This window comes from Pelmatolapia mariae, linkage group LG7 (genome assembly GCF_036321145.2).
Source record: "Pelmatolapia mariae isolate MD_Pm_ZW linkage group LG7, Pm_UMD_F_2, whole genome shotgun sequence".
In the NCBI taxonomy this organism is placed as follows: Eukaryota; Metazoa; Chordata; class Actinopteri; order Cichliformes; family Cichlidae; genus Pelmatolapia; species Pelmatolapia mariae.
In genome coordinates, this window is record NC_086233.1 from 54,751,686 (window position 1) to 54,769,270 (window position 17,585).

The following is a 17,585-nucleotide window of genomic DNA, read 5'->3' on the forward strand; positions in this document are numbered from 1 at the left end:
CACAGAAATGTGTTGCCAAATATGACAACAACAGAATCATAAAATTTGCAGATGACACCACAGAGATGAGACTAATAAGCAACAGTGGTGAGAGGCACTATAGAGAGCAAGTGGAAGACCTAACCATATGGCGCAAAGAGAAAAACCTCTCCCCAAATATCAATAAAACAAAAGAAATCATTTAGAAAGATCAAAGAAAATCATATTCTTATTTCCATCAGTTGGTCATCTCTTGTGGACAGTTTTAGATTTCTAGGTTTACACATCACAGACACCCTCACATTGTTGCTCAACATTAACTGCATTCAATAAGGCACAGCAGAGATTGTATTCTGAGGGTTTCAAGAATTTTGGCATGAGTATCTTGTGTACTTTTAATGGAGTGCCATCGGGAGTGTTTTGACAGGCTTATTCGTAGTGTGGTTTGGCAAACTGACAGCTCAGGATGGCTGCCTGAAAGAACCACAAAGGCAGTAGCAAGAATGGTTTGGTCTAACTTCATAATGATTAGACCAAACAAAGACCCAAACTTTACCACCAGCAGTGCATTTTATGTTTTTGTACTATCTTGCCCATTGTATATATAGCCTGTGTCCTTTGTCTTAAGGGAGTCAGGCCATAAAAATGTGATTGTATGACTAATTTGAATGAAAATAATGTTGACCTTGAACTTTATAACAGATTGAAATGATACTGTTTCGCTATCTCGCTACAATGCTATTTAGATGTCCCAGAATTCCAAGTATCATCTGTAAGATGAATAGTTTTTATGCTACTTTTGGCCAATCCTTAAACATCATGAACAAGAAACATGATTAATTCACAAACCAATTTTATTTAGATGATCAAGCATACCCTGGGAGTGGGTATAGGTTTGTGTAGCGCCGTACGATCCAAGCATAGTCGCTCCACTGTGGCCTTCTTTTTGCATGGATAGCATGCAAAAAGAAGGCCACAGCTATTTAATAAGTGTTCAACACGATGAACACTTATTCATCGTGTTGAATAAGTGTTCAACTGTCAGACTGTTATGGCAGCAAGAACAGCAAAGGATTACAGTGAAGGTGTTTACAAAATGACGCTAGCAAATTTAGACTTTATTTAAATGATGAAGGTAGCTTCTGGGTCTGAAGTCTGCATTTTTTTCTAATATCCAGTCTTGGGGGATATTACAAATCTGTGCTAGTGTAAGCGCCTGTATATTTGAGGTCCGCTGGTTTATTGACTAATGTTAGTTAAGCAAGCAGTAATGCTGTGTTATCATATGCTGGTGCATTCTGATAGGTTCTAACAGTATAGGCACATGGGAACAAGGTCACTGCAAATGTTAGCTGCTCTATTTATTAAGACCTAGCATGTGTAAGTTAGCAATAATGCATGCAAGAGTAGGCTAATGAGACAAAACTTGTCCTGCTTTTAGGAGGCTGGTCTAGTGGCTTGTGTTTTATATCAGATTTTTTTTAACTTCATTTAAGAGGGGCTTGAATTAATATTTTGCATCAGAGCACTTTAATCTTCCCAAGACCCGTGTGAAACAATACTACACATCAGTAAAAAGAAATTATGCTTACTTGCATACTTACTTACTAACTAGCTAAATGCAAATTACTTTGAGGGGATAATCAACGTGTGCTTTTTATGATGGTTTATGGCTAAAACACCTAAAAAATACTTATAAAGTTATTTCAACAAACCAAGATCCTTGTGAAGAATCTTAAAAACCATACATTGTCCCAGAACAAGCTGGCAGTTTATGATTTCATTGCATAATGCAAGTGTTGCAGAAGATAAGACCTCAAGAAGACTTTCCTGGAATTCTTCAATTGAACAAAAAGACTGATTTGTTCACTTAAAAATGTGTGTAGTGTTTAAAGTAACAGATAATTTGCTCATGGACACATAAAGGTATCAACAGGATACAGGTTACAGGATTCTTGATGTGTTGTTAGCACAATTTGGAAATACAAGACTGTCAAAAAAACCCTTACATGCCTTAAATAAATTACACTCACCTGCCACTTTATTAGGTACACCTTATGAGGTGGTAGGTGCTATTATCATGTTGGACCCCCTTTTGCATTCACAACTGTCCTAAGTCTTCTTGGCATAGATTCAACAAGGTGCTGGAAACATTTTTAGGTCCATATTGACATGACAGCTTTATGAAGTTGCAGTATATTTGTCAGCCACACATCAGTGATGTGAATTGCCTGCTCTACAGCATCCAAAGGTGCTCTGTTGGTTTGAGATCTGGTGACTGTAGAGGCCCTTTGAGTATCTCACTGTCGTGTTTAGGAAACCAGTCTGAGATGGTCTGAGCTTTGTCACATGGGAGGTTGTCCTGCTGGAAACAGCCGTTAGGATAACACTGTGGTCATAAAGGTCATAATGAACATTGGTTGGCAACGATCAAGTGGACTGTGTCATTTAAATCAAGCTCAGTGGGTAGTAAAGGTCGCAAAGCGTGTCAAGACAATATCCCCTGCACCATTACATTTGCAGGTGCAAATTATAGCCTCATATTCCTGTTGTTAGCTAACAGAAGTGGCACCCGGTGTGGTCTTCTGGTGCTGTTGGTTACCTAACAGCTCAGGGCAGTCTGACCATTATCCTCTGACCTCTGGTACAACAAGGCATTTTTAACCTGAGAACTGCTGCTTAATGGATATTTTCTCTTCTTCTGATAATTCTTTGTAAAGCCTGGAGATGCTTGCATGGGAGAATCCCAGTAAATCACTAGTTTTTGAAGTACCAAGACCATGTCATGTTTAAAGTCACTAAAATTACCTTACTTCCCCATTTTAATACTTGGATTGAACTTCAGGAGGTCCTCATGATTTTAATGCACTGGGTTGCTGCCACTGATTAAAAAAGCTATTTATGGTAACAAGCAGTGGGACAGATGTACCTAATGCAATGGCCATGAGTATAGAGCATTTGTTTATTTGTTCAACTTATACACTCTCATCAGGCTGTTGCTTTGCTGACTTGTCAAAGTGCCAGATTATATCGCTGATGTCTATTTTGTCCACAGCAATTGTTTTGAAGGTATAATCATAAGATATATAAGATCTAATGCTTTTCCCCCTTCAATTGCAGTGAAATTACCCATCAGTAAATTAACAAATACAAGCAAGCAAACAGAATTTTGTGTGCACACACACCTTGACCCCATCACCAGGATGTCTGATCTTAGCCAGAAATGCTGTCAACCCCAAGAAGCAATCCTGTTAGCCTCCCTCATTCTCTCTGTGTTGTTGAGTTTGCATTTGGCTACTAAAAAGTCACTCACAAGGCTTGAGTAAGACATAGCTCACTTCTTTTGAATTCTGCCACTCGTGCCTCTCCTGCAATCCTCAGGAGAGATAAGACAGAAGCTGGAGGTTGACGTTGTGACTAGAAAAATCAATCTAGACCAGGGAGCAAGCTCATGGTAAAATTTCTCTTGATTGCTACTTTATCTGTGTGTGTTTATGTGCGTGTGTGCACGCGCGCACATGTGTAAGAGAAAGCGAGAGAGTAAGTCTCCCCTCTTTAGTGGGCAGGTAGGAGGATGAAAGCTTCTCTTAGATGCAGGCAGCTCAAATTTTTCTTCAGGCGGCTGCCATACCTTTACAACTCTGCTCTGTAATATCACACACATACAGACGAACGCACACACCCAGACAAACACCCACCCACACACGTGCACACACACATGCACAAACACACACCTCTGCTTCTCTGAGGGGTTGACCTAAAAGCAGACTATTTCTATGTCTTAGCTTCCTTGTGCATCAACCAACAGAGATCTGAATGAGTGTGGTCAGGAAGCACGTAAAGGACACACAAAATCAGGTTATATGATACATAATAAATGCTTACTGTAGGCAAGGCAGGAGTACTAATACATAATTTGAACTGTAAAATTTATATCATTTATATGGGCATATATTATTTATATAACTGTGATGTTCCTGTCAAATTCTGACAGGAGATTACCTGACATGGATATTTAATTCCACTTAATTTCTATATTTTGGAGGGACATGGGGGATGACATTGATGGTGTCAATGAAAGATTTATATCAATTCTCAAAACCGTCACACATCCTTGATGTGTGTCTGTATTGGAGAGAAAAAAATAGATCCTCCTTGAATGATTTCCAGTATTCCCTTGAAAAAGCTGGAGTCCCTATAAATATAGCCTCTAAAAATTAAAATTGATAATAACAATAATAAAAATAATAAGAAGAATAAGAATAATATCATTATTAGTAATTATATTATTGAGTCTAAAAAAAGAGAACACTGTCATGAGATTAGTTTTGAGGACAACACTGCAAGAGGCTGCAGATGTGGCTATGTGTTTGTTTTGAGGGTGTCTTGGTGTAAGTACATGCTTATGGATGTGTGTTGTTGAGTTTAAAATTGTATATTTATGGAGCTAGAACTATAAGAGTTCCTCCAATGCACTCCTTTGAAAGCATGCTTTGCTATAATTGGCAGCTCTTGAGGTCAACTTCCCAGAAATGTGTCAAATAATATCTCCCAGCACTTTTACACTATCTCATGGTGTCCGCTGAAATTGAATGTTTGCTTCATTATAACCTCTTGGAAAGTTCCCAAACCCAGCTTCCTTTCTCAAGAGCAACTGTGCAAGTGGAGCACACACTGTGTAACAGAAAATCTTTTTGTCCCTTTTTCCATTACTGAAAATGTTTCCAAGGAGGTTAAAGTACAGGACAATAAGCCTTGGGTTTTTCATGCAGAGCAGTGACAGAGGCTGTATTAAAAATACTTATTTAAAACGCTGAGTAGTTTTGACCTCAGCTTGTTTTTTTTGGTGGGGCAGGAAAACACAAACTGGTACTAATCTTTATAGAGAATGAAATAACTCTCACTACCACTACATCACAAAACACACCCTTTGCCACATTAGTGGTTAACAGCTTTTTTCCTTTCTTTCTTTTGTACTGCATGGTGCCATTCTTTGGGAATATAACATTTCTCCAAAGACACTTTGACATTTTATGATTGAGAATGATTGTAAAGTAAAAGTGAAATCCAATCACATCCAGTGTGCCCTTCGCCTGGATGGAATGTCATGAAATTGGCACATCGAAATGTGACGAAGACCGTTGATTAAATCTTTGTTTCTGAATGATTAAACCCCTAATTAGGCCCATGAAAGTGCACATCAAAATGCTTTCTGTCCCATCTGCTGCATATTTAAGCATGACCAAACAAAACAAAACAAACAAGCAAAAGTATCCTTTGCCACCAAACTAAGTCCAAGGTAACAAACTTACCAAACTACTACCAACACACATTTTACTTGTTTATTCTTGAGAAATAAGATGCACCCGTACAAAATTTAAAGCAAACATTTTTTTGGTTTGGTGTGGTTTGTTGATATGTGCACTATGTGCTGCTATGTGCTGTAACTTTAAGCAAGGGAGACAAGAAGTCTTTACATCTGCCCAAACAAGCAAACAAACAAACAAAAATAAACAGGATATGTGCTCCCTGTAAAACCAGGACCTCTTTTTTACAGTTAATTCACAGACTGACATGCAGACATCTACCTTTGCATTAGATAGGCACGCATAGCTATTAACTGCCTTACCTGAATTGAAAAGGATGGGAGAAGACACCAGCTGGCACATAGCAACATCATCAAAGTGCCCTATTAGAGAGATATGGGGAGGGGATACATGAGGTGAGTAAAGAACAGGCAGAAAATAACAGCGCTGTTGACTAAAAGGAGAGAGCAGGAAGACTACTGACCCTTCTCCTTGGGAGCTATGATGCAGAGTAACATCTGACAGACAACCCTATTTCACCTCTGACCCTGCTCAAGTCAAACCACACTCCTCTTTTGCTTCTCATGTTACATCCTCTGGTTGCTCCAAAGCAGCTTCCCTGCATCCCTTCCTCCACCCCCCTCCTTTGCTGGTACTCCACTCTTCCCATTTATTTCCACCTCCCTTACACCCACTGCAGCCCTCACTCTCTCCCTAACAGGCAGGGCTGCTGTGGATGACACGTATCCAGCTGAGAGCAGCCATGCAGGGTCGATGGACCACGGTACGCTGAGAGGAGAGATAGCCCCACAACCTGTGTGTTTCCACTGACTGTGTGTGTGTGTGTGTATGTGCCTGTTTATCTGACTATTACAGATCTGACAGAACTGAAAGCTGCTCCAATGACATGAATCTCACAGTATGAGAAGACACTGTATGTATGTGTGTGTGTGTGTGTGTGTGTGTGTGAGGTCTTTCTTTCTTTCCTTTTTAAGAGAAAGAGAATGGATGTAGCATCAGAAGCTTTGCTGCTGTGTGCTGAACAACAGACCCCTTAGAAGACGGTGCACACTGTCAGAGCTTTATCAGTTAATTCATCAGTGGCTTTGTGTGTTTCAGCCTCCTTCCATCTCTTTCTCCTTTCTCATTCTTATCTTTTAAGGCCAAGTAAGAACAGTGGTACTTACTACTGTTAAGTGAATGTGAATTCAAGGTGTATGAATTGTTAAAGACGGGGTGCGGTGTAGCCTTTTCAAATTGTGTGAAAAGTGTACTTTTTATTTTCCCACTCACAAAACAATGACCTGCGTGTGTGTGTGTGTGTGCGTATGTGTGTGCGCGCGTACATATGAGTGTAGAACTGGTGTCCTAGACTTCTGACAGTGTAACGGGTGCAATGGGCTGTGACCATTAATTATTTACAAAGTGCGTTTTAGGCAGGAAAGACTGATGATCCATAAATAGGACAGAAACATCTCACAAAATACAACAACCAAACAACGAGCAAGACATGATGCACAACCCTCCAACCCTTTAGTGTTAGCGCATAAATCTACATGGTTTAAAAAAAAAAGTCTTATAAATAAGTTCATACTAAATCTTACCTGCATTTTATAGCTCTGCTTAGTATGCCATCTTTTATTACCATTTACCAGTTAAAATCAATAATCAGGTACTCAGCTCGGCCTTTCCTGTATTGATCAATTGGTATATTTCTGACCTCCATTAGGGTCCAAGGTTAAAGGTGGTATCATGTTAGACATGACATAGAAATGGACCTTAGAGATAACTTGAATTGCAAATATTAACCACACAGCCTCTGAACTCTGGTTTCTCATAATAGAATGCACAATCCTCCTTCTGTTACATACTCGGAAGTAAATTTATAATGAAAATAGGTTTAACCCGTATAGAGCACTTTAGAGCTACACAGACTAGACTTTGCTCTCATGTGCAGTGGGTACTCCAAAAGGATCCTCTACTAAAAGAGCTTTTAACCTTCGAGCACCACAAAAAGTCTGCAGAGGGAGTACTTAGCGCTCTGTTTTTTGTAAGTTGAGGTACAGCGAGACCTCCAAAATGGTTTGAACTTAACCATGAAAATGCATTAAGTGACAGAAATTGCATTAATAGTTTTAATTTCATTTCAACTCTGCTTCGTTCGAGTCTCGTGTCAAGTTACAATGTTAAACAAGGTGTTCAAACATATAAAATATGCACATTTGTCTCTGTTTTTCCTCTATTTTATCACCGTAACTCCAATATGTTTGAGTTGTTGATAGCTGATTGCAAAGAAAGAGTAACGTCACCCAACATCTGAGAAACTTTTACATTTAATTGACAAAAATAAAACAAAAAGAATTTAGAAATTATTCCACATTGTGTTGAAAATCGATTAATATTTTATCCTTTCCCACTAAGTTTCAATCAGATGTCTCTGTATGTGTGCATTCCCTGGGTTTTGTGATCTCCAGCACGTCTGACTGCATGATTTAAACATTAAAGAATGTCTGTTCAACCTAAAAACAGAAAAGGGTGGGGAAATGTGTGAAAGCATCCATCAGACCTGCAGTTTATCACTATAAAAGGCAGTGGACCTGTCAGAAGTAGAATTACTCCTCAGTGGATTGCATCTATCAACTTAACTGTCATGTAATGACCCTGTGAGACATCATGACGCATCAGTCTAACTCACCATGGCACAGATCTTGTGGTACCCTACTTAATTCATGTTCACACAGCTTGCCACTCTGTCATCAGCATGGTCGATACATGAGGTGCACAGAGCTTTAATAGACAGGTAGAGAGTAATGGAGTGTTGACCACAGTATAAGCTATCTGAGGCTGTTAGAAGAGTACATTTAATTGAGTTGGACAGAGACAAAAGCCTTTCAGATAGGAGCAAATGTTGGTTGGCTTTGCTTGATTTCGGTTAGGTGGTTATGTGCAAAAACCAATTACCGCCGACATTCCTCACTAATTATTAGAATTTAAATGATGTACTAAGTTTATGATTTGCCCTCCCACATTAGCCCTGGAATCCTCATCACTGTAATTGTAAAATTCATTGTTCCCACATCAGCACAAAAAGTTCAGTCGACTGAATTTAAACAGGAACTCTTTATTTAACTATATTAAAAACCTCAGTTTCGTCTTTCTGCCTTGTGAATATTATATAAATTTTTATGTTTTAAAGCAAGGGAGGATTTTATTTTTACTTTTTTACTATGAGTGACTATCAATATCAAACAAGACAAAAAAACCCAAAACAAATGCATACCCACTAAAAGCGTATATGCACAAATGTATATAAATAAGACCTGAAGTGAGAATTTTTAAGTACTTAGTGCAACATTAAGTGTATTGGGTCATATGTGAGAAATTATAAAAGCTCAAAAACAAGCTGACTTTTAAGCAACAACCATAAAGCATACACACACAGACCACTTTAGGTACACCTTGCTCCTTGTGGTCTTGGATCCCCTTTGGCCTGCAAAACTGCCTTAATTTGGTGCTGGAAACATTCCTCTGAGATTTTCATCCAGCAGAGATCAAGACTCATCATATCAGGCAACATTTCTTTATTTAATTTTGGTGCACCTATGCAAATTAAAGCCTCAGTTCTTAGCTGACAGGAGCGGCATCCAGTGAAGTCTTCTGCTGCTGTAGCTCATCTGCTTTAAGGATCGATATGTTGTGTGGTCAGAGAGGCATTTCTGTGTAGCTTGGTTTCAGCTAGAGTTATATGAGTTGCTGTTGCTGTCCTATCAGTTCAGCACAGTCTGGCCATTCTCCTCTGACCTCTAGCATCAACAAGGCATTTTCATCATGAGAACTGCTGCTCACTGGATAGTTTTTCTTTTCTTTGTAAAACCTAGAGATGGTTATGTGGGAAAATCCCAGTAGATCAGCATTTTCTGAAATACTCAGATCTGGCACCAACAACCATGCCTCATTCAACTCACTTAACTCACTTTTCTTTCCCATACTGACGCTTGGTTTGAACTTCATTATGCCATCTTGACTAAGCCCACATGCCTAAATGCTTTGCATTGCTGCCATGTTATTGCCTGATTGGATACTGTATCTGTATTCATGAGTGGCTGAAGAGGTGTACCTAATGAAGTGGCTGTCACTGTTGTAATACTTGTTTTTAGTTGTTGTGCTTTGCAGAAGACATTTTATCCAATATATTTAAAATTAAATCTAAATTCACAATTGTCCAAACTACAGTTTCAACTTATGGCACTATGCTGTACCTATTATTATTTATTGATTACTTCACAATGACATTCACAGCTCTCATGCAGTTCCCAGGTGTGTGCCAGATGCCCGCACAGCAGTGAGCAAGGAAACGCTGAGTGGTCGGATAGAGAGAGTTTGACTTGAGCAATATGGGTGAATACTGTATGAACAATGTAGTTACTATACCTGATGCAACAGGGGAGGAAAGGTTACTATGGCTGTAATGTGACCAAGACCTGAGACGCTTTATAGTACTGGACGATTCTGTGTGTGACAGGAAGTTTTGCCTGGTTATGACATACAAATGAAAGCAGAACTACTCGGTATTTCATGCAGTAGTCATTTACCTATCCCAGTTGATAAAACACTGCTGACCAGTGACATGAGATAAAGAAGAAAACTGACACTGTGTGTGCTCCTCACAGGTTTAGTTAAAACAGTGATAAAGCCGTTAGCTGAATGCCCTCCATTTTAAATCACATATTCACAGACAGAAGTAATAAAAAACTCAGTTGCATGCCACTATCACACTACCAAAGGGAATATAAAACACTAACATTAACATACATAATGACTTGTACTGCTGTTTTTCCATTTTCAAATTGCCCATTCCAAACACTAACCCAGTTCTGGATCTTCATCCGGTTATTACGCTGTGTATTATCAGCTATCAGTTAAAACATCCTTTAATTGGCATCAGATGAAAAAGGTTGTAATCCAGCAATAAAACATCTGGAAATGTCATGACAGCTGCACCATGTAACTTTTGTTTTGTATCGATAGCCACTACTGCATGACCAGGAAGCCACCCCTCACTATGCATTTCACACATTCTCTCACACACACAGTTTCCCTGCTCAAGATCATAATTTATTAAAGAGTCTGATCTCTCTCTGAGACACACCATCACAGCTGTACATCCCACTGCCCTTTTGCTCACTGCCTCATCCCCTGAGCGTATGTATGCATGCGTGCATGTAGTGAAAAAGGGATGTCAGTGAACAGACATAGCAATGTGCACGCAGTGTATACACGTGCATGCTGGTAAGTGTGTGCGCAGCTCAGAGTATGCTGTGACTGTAGTTAATGATGAGAGGTGAGCTGTGGGAAGCAGCAGTGATTTCCAAACACTTCCCTGTTTCCTCACTGGAGCATAACAGTGAAAGGATCATGTTGAGCACAGCAACAGTGTTTCTATAAAGAAAAAAATGATAAAACTGGAAAGACCTTCAAAGAAAGAACTTCAGGAGGCCTCCGAGAATGGATGAAGGACCTATTTTTTGTGTTAATGACTACTCCCTACATGGAATCACTAAAAACGGCAATTATCCACAAAATGAAACCATTTAACAAAAAACAAAACCCCAAAATAATACATGCTAGAAAACCAGAATCTTTATACAAATACGCCAGTGTAAGTTTTTCTCTATAATGCTTTCTCCTGCTTTCTAGGATTCCTTAATTTAGGTCACTGTTATAAACATTATGTCCCATCATTTTTATTTGTCAATAACCGTCTTACAGCCAAAAAATATACCAAATAAACATTTTGTAAAATTTAGACATGCTGGCTTTTGGATGTCAGTGCAGGAGTGATATTCAAATTATCAGCCAAACTCCTAAATATCATGTTTAAAAAAACCCCAACAAGACAATCAAGTAGGTGAGACCAGACGCCGATGTGGCAAGTTAGCAATGTGCAGATTTAAAAGTGGGGAAACTAGAGCTCTATTCATTTGGAATAAACTTCCATGTGTTTTTTTGTTTGTTTGTTTCTGTGATGAAGCTGCCGTGAAAGTGATAGTGCTGTCTTATTATGATGGTATAGTACATAAAGCTGAATGCAAATATGGCTTCATGGAATGATACCTACTTTAACAAAATATTGGGCTGTTGGTGAGCAGCAAGTTATTGCACTTAATTACTTTAATAGACACTCGCTTATTCTTTTAATGAGTGGTGATGCCACTCATTAAAAGAATAATGAGTTGTCATAAATTCATCCTATAGGGACAAATAATCATTCATACCTATAGCAATTTAGAGGCAAATGTTAACCTACATGTCCATGCAGGATAACACACATGGAGCAGACTGACACAAGCAGAAACAGAACATAGTTCATGTCCATAATTGTTCATCAAAGTGGTTCATTTGTTCTTGCATGTCACTTCCATGAAACAAGTCACTGTCATTTTTAACCTACCTGTCTGCTTACTGTGTTAGACTTGTCTTGGCTTTACACTGAGATTAGATTCCATGTTTTCATCCCCTCATCTTCAGTGTTGATGAACACAAGAAACCAGAACGAGAAAGAACAGAACAAAAGAGGAAAAGTCATGATTCCACATCAGCGTAACAATTGTGAAAATACAGTCTCGTGTGATGTTAATTTCATTTATGCCTTGTAGGTATGAGACTGCCTACAAAGACTTCAAGTCATGAAGAAAATGAATTCAGCACCAAGGACAGCGACATAAAAAAGCACTCTGCTGTCCTCAGAAACACCTGAGCGTCAAAAGTATGGAGACACTGTTGACCAGTTTAAATGAATATTACCGTAAAATAGGAGCAAAAGCTGGTAATTCACTGTCAGTGTCAGCTTTTTCTATGCTTCAGTTTTAGTGACGTATGCTTCATCAAACATTTTAACATGGAAATATCCTTTTAAAAAGTGTAACATACAAACGAGATTTTTAACATGTGCACAAATGATTAAATAAAAAAATTATTTAAAATTATTTATACTCCAGTTAGTCACACTTAATCCTCTTCACTGGAGCTCCACACATCTCAGCAAAATTTCAAATGATAATTATATAATTTCATTGTTTCAAATAGTTCTAAATCATGCAAAAATATTTGTATATTTTCATCCTTGTCTATTAAATTTTGCTCAGTTTTGATAGTTCTTCAAATGTTCTCATCCTTTTATACTCAGTAAAATTATGTTCCGCTTTTAATTGGCTAGGACATTAGTCACATAGATAAATAAAGAAATAAATAACACTACATGGAATATCCATATTGCTTTCTAAAATCCCACAGTTCCAAAGCCACTGCTTAACAGATGTTCTGTACAATATGTCCTGTATGCCTTGATAAGATTTAGTAAAATACCAACATCCCAAATTCAAGCTTTCCTGATGCCTGTGTTATGGTTCCAGTATATTCTCGTCAGATGAAATACAAATACTTCATCCAAAATAATTAAAATTTACTGAAATCACCTCCTATTAGAGGTTTCTGTAAAAAAAAAGTTTGGTTCTTGTTAGTCGTGGGCGACTTTTAATTGAATATAACAAAAATATATATAATGTCTTAAAAAACACTCTTGCAGCAAAATTCCCCTTTTCCTCTCTCCTTTTTTTCTCAGCAGTTAATGTACATCCTGCCATTGGTAACATATAGTCACCAACTTATGATTAAACACACCTCCGTCTCAGCTGTCACGCACAATCCTGTCAAGCTGTTGAGCAGGTGCATTTCAGGATGTTAGAGCTCCCCACAGCACATATGGCTATAGCTGCAGAAAAGAGGTCATGATATAGGTGGCGTTCTAAAAGTTTCTATGGGTACTTTGTTATATTTCTAATACACAAGTCGCTTTTGGATTTAACTGCTATTAACTGCCACTGTGCCCCATGAATAATAAAACTTTTTAAATGTCCTATAAAAGCTTAAAGAACTGACTACAACATAAATTCTCATCATAATCTCTCATTTATGGCTCTAGAAAAAGGACTTTGGCTAATATGTCTGATTTATACGAAAAATATATAAACTAATAAAGTCAACTTGTCATCGCATCACAGAAAACATCGTCCCATAATATGTAGTGGTCAGCATTTCTTCTAAAGTCAGAATCTATGATACAACACAAGCATGCACATACAGCTCTACAGCAGCTAATGATGAGGTTCTGTAGTACATCCAGTTTAGTTAGGTGTAGTGTGTGGAATGTACATGACCATTTCGACATATATAGTACATACAAACAAATCAAAATCACAATCAGAAGCTTGTAAGCACATTTGATAACAAAATACATCCATTCAGCAGGAGAAATTTTCAGCTGCCTTACCCACAGATTAACATCTCCTGACACAGAAGAACGCACATAAATACATTTACACATAAGCATGTAAACATAAGTTAAAGTCTTAACATGTCACTACATCCCCACCTATAGTTGTCATCCTCGCACGCACATGCAGAGAGAGTTATTGATGTGCGAACTCTCTGTACAATTGTTAAATTAAACTTAGTTATGCAACAAGTTTCACAAAGAATTTACACTCAGAGATGTTTCTTTATATCAATAAGGACATCCCAGCCTAGTTAATCAAACATTACATTTTTACAATATACATAAAAACCATAATCATAGAAACATTAATATTTTATATTCATATATATTATTCTGAAAAAGCATGTAGCTGTCATTTTACACAAGCAATGATAACATGTTCACGTTGAGGAAATACACTCTTATCTAACTGAGCAACATAGTTAATTTAAAAATTCTCATTGCTCTTTATTTAGTAACCTAATCATTTTGATATGGCATTCCTAATACAGCTAAAAAACACAGTATATGATTATCACAGATGGACATTTGATCATGGTTTGGTAAAATTCTATATCATCTAGTAGTTCCCAATTCAATACTGTAACTCCAGTATAATAGAAACATTATTTTATCCTTATCTGCTGCATATCATTCTAGTAAAATATGACAATTTTGGTTAAAATTGATTAAGAGTAACCAAAAGCTTTTCACTGACTAATCAACAAACTGATGCATGCTTCAGCATGGGTGGTGTGGGGCAGGAATGATATCTGTTCTGAAGTGTGTCCAAAATGCACCTCAATGGGCACACCAGTAAGAATTAAACACAAAAAATACACACGCCTAAAATGCATTGTTTTGGTTTTTATGTTTGTTTTTAAAAGACAGCACATTATAGACCCTTAATATATTAAAGCTAATTACAACCTCTCTTGGGGCTTATAAAAACGCACCTGCTCTACATGAATTCCGACACGGGCCATGATTTTTCACTGTTTATAAAACTGTAATTTGCAGTTGTTTTTCTTGTAGAGTGCAGAAGATTAAAAAAAAAATGGCCAGTAATAACATGTGGGTTTGGCTATATGAATCAATATGTTTATCCAGTTATCCTCTAAGTTCTGTTACCCCATTTACGCTTGTTAGTGAGAAATATAAGATTGCTAGTTAAAGCCAGTATAGCTCATAGACAGCAACTAATGTGGACATTTCCATTTTATTTGTTCTACCTTTAGTGCAGGTCCACTTGCCTTTCCTCTAGCGCAAGGTGTGAAGTGGATCCTTAGATGCAAACGGAAAGTAACACTGATAAACAATAACCAGATCCAGATATCGGATCCACCTGTATGCCTCTTTTCAAAGACTACCCGCCCATCCTTCCCCGGGAAGCCTAAAGCCAAGGGACATGCCTCAGTGCGGTTTGTCTGAACCCAAATAACTTCTCAGCGCGGAGTGAAATACGCAACTGCAGATAGTCTTTGTTTCACCTTCTGTATCTTTATCGTGCATCTGCTGCAGAGATTAGCAACCATTTTTCCCCCGCTGACACAACCCACAATTACTGAACGTGACTGAAAGGAAACAACAAGCACGTTTATGCAGTACAACTGGCTTTTTAAATCCTGCGCAAAGTTCAAAGCAAATTGCTCCCTACAGTAGGATTGGCTGACGCGCGCTTGAACGCTCCCGGACTGTCAATTCTTTCACTGCACTCTGACAACCACTGCCTACCAGTCAGGAATGTGTGAGATTTGACCTACCTTGACGGCTTCGATCCTTGAAAGGTTGCGCACAAATCTCAAGCTGCTGGAAGTTTGACTTAGTCTACTCCTGATCCCTCGGAGGAGTCGCACTGAGAGAGAGGATGGGCGCCACTGCTCTGCGCGCCAGCTCTGTGGCTGTGTGTGTGTGTGTGTGCCCGTGAGTGCGCGTGCACGAGAGAGGAGAGAGTAAGTGAGAGAGAGAGAGAGAGAGAGAGAGAGAGAGAGAGAGAGAGAGTGAAACAACAGACGAGCAGAGCTGAAGCCCCTTGCCAAAGGATGCTTCAGTCTCCTAGCAACAACAATCGATCTGGCAAGGAGACATTTTTATTGGATAAAAAGAAAACTTAGCCACTCACCCCCCCTTTAGCACATGTTTACCACTCAGAACAACAACTCCAGCTTCAGTGAGTGAAGACAGAGAGTGAGAGAGTGAGAAGAGAGGTGTGTGTGTGTGTGTGTGTGTGTGTGTGCTGCTCCAAAATAGATGTTTTATGTGTATAAAGGTGCAGAGTGACACAGAATTTGTTCGCATTCATCTGTCCTTGTAGCCCGGCTCAAAACACATAAGCAGTGGTGTATATATAAAAATCCTTATCCCTTTTTTAAATTTTATGCAGGCTCTATTAATGTTTAAAACACATTATTACAGTCAATTTTGTCAGCATGAAGAACAGCACTAAACATGCAGCCCATGCTTCAGCTAGCTCAGGCATATTAGAAGAGAAGGGCATCCAACCCCGGAGATGTGACTAGAAGTTTACATCATGCGTCACACTAACAGGATGCATGATATTTTTCACAAGTTAGGTGTCAGTCTCTCTTACCTGTGTATTTCCCATCAGGAGAACAACAGAAGGTGGCATTCAGTAGTGTGTGCGTAGGTATAGGTGTGTGTTTATGTGTACACAGGTACGCATCTGAGTATCTGTACTAGTACGATTATGCATATGGAGTCATTAGAATGCAAGTATGCAAGTGCACAGCCCCTATTGAACAGAAAATACTCTTCACGCATGATTGAGTAACACAGCGTCCTCTTTCTCTACTCAACACCAATACACACAGAAATACGTAGTACAATGCACACACACACACACTTGAACACAGGCACTCATTCGACTAAGGCTTGATTTTGTATTGTAAAGTTAGTCAAGTGCATAGAGATAGCCTGTCTGAGGGCTTGCTCAGAGCTGTTTGTGATTGCAGCTAAAGGCCACAGCATGTTGTTTTTCCTGTTTTATATGGAGATTTATGACATGGAAGTTTCTAACTAGCTTGGACATTTTTCCATACATGCAATGCATGATGCTACCTGGCATCAGAAAACTCTGAGATTAAGCTTTGGTTGAGAAGAGATTTCTTAGTTAACTGAAGAAGAAAGGGTAAGAGCATCCACTTCACACCTCTGTGAAACACACATGCATGGGAAAGAGGTGGGAACTGCACACACTCTCACTTGTGCCCAGTGTCAGTCACAGCTTTCTCGGACTTCCATTCCTCATCCCTGCCGTTCCAGCTCGGAGATGCTGGCTACTCTAATAAAGGCCTCATTGTCTGGATGGCATGCATATATGCAAAAAGCCTAGAAAGCCAGCTTTGTCCCATAAGGGTCACTCAGCTTGAGAGCTTTGTGCCAGGCCTTTCCCCACAGACAGCAGAGTCAAAAAGAAAGAAAGAAAGAAAAAAGAAAGAAAGAAAAGAGAAAGAAAGAAAGAAATAGAGAGAGGAAGAGAGCAAAAGAGAGAGAGAGAGAGAGAGAGAGAGAGAGAGAGAGAGAGAGAGAGAGAGAGAGAAATGAATGAGATAGATGGCAAATGTGGACATCCTGAACGTCACTGTATGAAACTACCTCATACTGTTATGTGTATTTGTAGAGGAATTTAACGTTTTGCCTTATCATGGTGAATTGCTCCAGCTCATGCAGCAGGAAATGGCTCCGCTGGGATTATGTTTCCTTCTTCTTTGATTCCCCACAGATTGTTTGTGTCCATGCGCTAATAGAATTAACCATGCTTCATTTCCCATGGTCTTCTGTCCTTTCTTGGCCTCGTGATGGATGGAGCTTCACACAGAGGAGCGAGTGTGCTTAGAAGTGTGCCCAGTGTTGGTCAGACAACCGGTCTAGTTATAACCACAAGCGTCCATTTGCTTTGGTCAGTGTGGTCACTTGTGATGTTGCCAAGTGGACAAAAGAACTCCTAAAAACGTAAAGCTTGAGGC

The 17,585-nt window shown here is 38.9% G+C and overlaps 1 protein-coding gene across 6 annotated transcripts in view; it reads right to left on the reverse strand.

The window, feature by feature from the left end:
- grm3 (glutamate receptor, metabotropic 3) overlaps positions 1 to 15,480 on the reverse strand; it is a 41,473-nt gene extending 25,993 nt beyond the window's left edge. For 2 of the 6 annotated variants that reach the window (XM_063479791.1, XM_063479788.1), the window contains exons 1-2: positions 15,363 to 15,480; positions 11,737 to 11,807 (exon numbers count right to left, since the gene is read on the reverse strand). The gene's annotated coding sequence lies outside the window, so the exon portion shown is untranslated. Of the gene's footprint in view, positions 1 to 5,608; positions 5,669 to 5,769; positions 5,871 to 11,736; positions 11,808 to 12,965; positions 13,025 to 15,362 lie in introns of those variants that run through there. The other 4 variants (XM_063479785.1, XM_063479786.1, XM_063479790.1 and 1 more) reach the window with 4 other exon arrangements.
- Positions 15,481 to 17,585: the final 2,105 nt, after the last annotated feature.